The sequence below is a fragment of the Sesamum indicum genome, linkage group LG6 (assembly GCF_026168435.1).
Source record: "Sesamum indicum cultivar Baizhima isolate 11 linkage group LG6, ASM2616843v1, whole genome shotgun sequence".
In the NCBI taxonomy this organism is placed as follows: Eukaryota; Viridiplantae; Streptophyta; class Magnoliopsida; order Lamiales; family Pedaliaceae; genus Sesamum; species Sesamum indicum.
This window is the reverse complement of record NC_142662.1, coordinates 3,020,263-3,023,951: the sequence shown is the minus strand read 5'-3', so window position 1 is coordinate 3,023,951 and position 3,689 is coordinate 3,020,263. Positions and strand designations below refer to the sequence as shown.

The window sequence follows — 3,689 nt, the reverse complement described above, 5'->3', positions numbered from 1 at the left end:
CCTTTTTATATATAGATATTGTATGTTTAATGTTATATTTTTTTTAGACAAAAATCACTATTTATTGTCAAATCATATCTCTTTTATATTATATATATAAATGTATATATAAAAAGTTGAAAAATAAAAAAAAATATACAAATTAAGTATAAAAACACAAAAATAAATATTAAATATATTTTATCTTATCTTGAGAATTGCGAAAACATAAAACCAAACACAGTGTGTATTCTTGTTCTCCATGTTTCATCTTCTCCATTTGACTTTTTGATCGTCTGGTTTTTCTGGTGCAAATTATCTGCACACTCAGAGTCTGGAATATAGAGTAGAAATGCAAGAATGGCGTCAGCGGTGAGCCCACCACAGACTGACTCAGTGGAGACGTGAGAGCACGTGACTTTATTCGACTCCCGCAGACCGCACTTCCCTACCATTTTCCTACCTCCAATTTCCAAAGCCCATCCATCCTCACTCCTCAGTTTCTCCAACCTTGTTTTCCCCCATTAATAATAAGGGTTAAAGACTTTTTCACCCTCAACTATATTATTCTCATCAATTATCCTCTAAATTAAATAAATCTTTATTTACTTTTATTTTTGGATAATTTTTTAAATTAAATAATTTTTTTTAAAAATACCCTTGATTATTAATATTATGATATATTCACATTAATGTCCTATATTATTAAATATATCAATTAATATGAAAAGTTTATTCACCTACAAAATTTATAAATTAATTAAGTGCAGACTAATTATTTCAAATTGAGTATATAAATAGTCGTATTAATAATTAGCAAAAGTTTAGGCATTCACTGATTTTAAGTTAACGGACAAAGATGCATTTTTGCATATTAAGATTCCATTCACTGGTACTTTAGGATATAGACTCTACCTAAACTCAAAAAAATTATTACCATAAAGATGTATCTAAGTCTGGTTCTAATGTACAAATATTAGGTACAAATATAGGTCGTAACTATCAAAATGGTCCCTTCGGGGACATCCGATAAAATTGGAATGATACAGAGAAGATTAGCATGGCCCCTACGCAAGGATGACACGCATAAATCGAGAAATGATCCAAAAAAAAAAAAACTATCAAAATGGGTCTGAGTTTGGGTTTAGGTATTGCACATCAACTGACAGGCATAATGTAGTGGACGTAAAATTAGGTCAAGAGGTGAAATAGAGTTATTACATTGAAAGACAAAAAAAGATTTACCTTATTAACTTTCAAATTACCTCACTTGACATTTGGGGCCAAAACAATAGGCTCGACGATCACTTGCAATATTTTTGTTATTAAAATTATATTTACTGTAATGCACAAATATAAGTTTATAAATTTATTTTAATATAGAAGTACTAACATTAATCTTATCAATATCTGATTAGTTCAATATTAATTTATTAACATTATAAATGAATAAAAATTAAAGTCAAATTGATTGTTATATTTAATTATAGAGGGCAATTAAAGTGAATATATCATAGTATTAATAGTTAAGTGCATTTTTATTTAAATTAAAATATTATCACAAAGATGGGGCAATTGAAGATTTCTTTAGTTTAGAGGGGTAATTGATAAGAATGGTATACTTTAGCGATGAAAGTTATGTTTCTAACAGGCTTCGTGTTAATAAATATATTAAAAAAAATTAGAAATATTTTAAAATCACTATAAAAAATTATAAAATTAGAAAAACATAAATAATAAGTATAAACAAATTAAAAATATTATCATTCTCTTTTTGATTCAAGTATATTTAATTTAATTTTGCATCATGTGTACCAACTTAAATAATTTATTTTTATGTAGTATAATTGTATATTTGGAGTTATTATTAGATGTAGTTGTTATTAAACCTAAATAATAATATAGTATTTAATTTTTTAACTATCTTATAAAGTACCTTTATTGCATTAATATATATATATAACATTATTAATTTAGTGTAATATTAAATAAGCTATCACTAAAAAAATATTTATGCATAGCACAAAAATTTATATATTTATAGGTAAAAGTACTAAATAAACGTTTTGCTAAAAAATTAAGAAAAACAAACATAATATTTGGTTTCAATTTTGCTTCATTTTCGAGATGTTTTGAAACGGTGCCTCATTTGTTTTTTGTCAAAATAAGTCTACACTAGTTATAGGCCCTACAACTAAAAAATTATATCCATACTCATATATATATAAATATATATATAAAAGATTCATGCTTTGACAATGAAAAGTAGTTTTTTTCTCCTACTAAACAACATCAAACATACCATACTTATTTTATATTATTTCCAAAAATAAATCCAAACATACATACTATCTCTAACACATACTTATTTATCTTTGTTTGTCTCTCTCTATCTCCACAATACACATCAAAATCAGTTAAACTATAGATTGTTTTAAAAAAAATCTAAATAATTTATAAACTACCTTCTATTTTATTTTCATAACATAAAAAATAATTCTTTTTTCATAGTTTCAATAGAAACATGAAAAATTTAGACCATGTGTATTTGTACTACAACTAGTATTATTACTTGGAACCTGTTCTTCACTAAATCGTTAGTTTCGTTTAGTATCGTATGGGCTGCTCATCAATCAATTTGATGATCCGCCCACTTGAAATACTGAGACCATCACTCACAAATCAATCCATTGTTGAATCCATCTTTAGTTCGGATAAATACAATTTTGATGCTCTCAAATAAAATTATTTATTCAGTTTTGTTCTCAACTAATTTGAGATTACAATTTTAATTCTCACACTGTTATTTTTTTTTTGGTATTTTAAATCCTTTTTTAATAAAAATATTAAAATTAATAGAAGTTTCGTTTGAAAGTGACGAAATAGCCATTTTCTCCATAATTTTTGGTATTTTTCAAGTTTTGGTCCAATGCACTCGTTTTTTTTATTTTTCTTCAAGCTTGAAGAGAGAGAAAGTAAAAAAAATGAATTTAAGCAATAAATTTTTTATATGATCTTAACAAGACATTATCAATAACATGTTTTGTATATAATGTAATACCTGCAACATATGTATAATGCAAAATATTGGCTTTTATATATTTATTTTATTGCCTTTATGATGTGGTTTCATCATATGTAGTTTAGGATAAAATATACTTTGCCCCGGGAACCATCTTTGAAGTGATATTTACCCTCCCCTAAACAAACGAATCTAACACTTCATTGTTTGGAGAAAAAAAGTCCTTCATGAAAAGGTGAAGATTGGGTGTCTAAGAAAGACAAAGCGACCATGCAACTTGAAAAAGGTAAACCATTTTGATGTCTGAAAAGACCCCGTGGCTTGAGAAAGGTAACATTATAATCTAAAAACCTTGCAATCTGAAAATGATAAGTGACTGAAGAAGGATCTGCCTATCTGAAAAAGATAACATAAATTCTAAGGTGGATCAGGTTCAAGTGAGCATTACTGATTCTGTTCATTCAATGGAATTTTTCAAGGTCAGCTAGTATAAAATGGACTTCATGGAAATAGAGTTTCATTGATTTAAGAAATGTTGCAGAAATTTTGAAAGCACATATGACATCACTATTACAAAAAACAAAAAGGGAGAGTATCGAATGCGATCTACATGAAAGATAACTACAAATCGCAAGACCCTGGAGGCTACTCATCTGCCTTGTCCTCGTTCATCTTCTCGATCTCATCT

General features: G+C 27.0%; 1 non-coding gene across 1 annotated transcript; it reads left to right on the top strand.

Moving 5' to 3' along the window:
• Positions 1-989: 989 nt before the first annotated feature.
• On the top strand, positions 990-1,092 carry LOC148787636 (U6 spliceosomal RNA). Its single transcript, XR_016066277.1, has one exon. It is a non-coding gene; the product is annotated as a U6 spliceosomal RNA (small nuclear RNA).
• Positions 1,093-3,689: the final 2,597 nt, after the last annotated feature.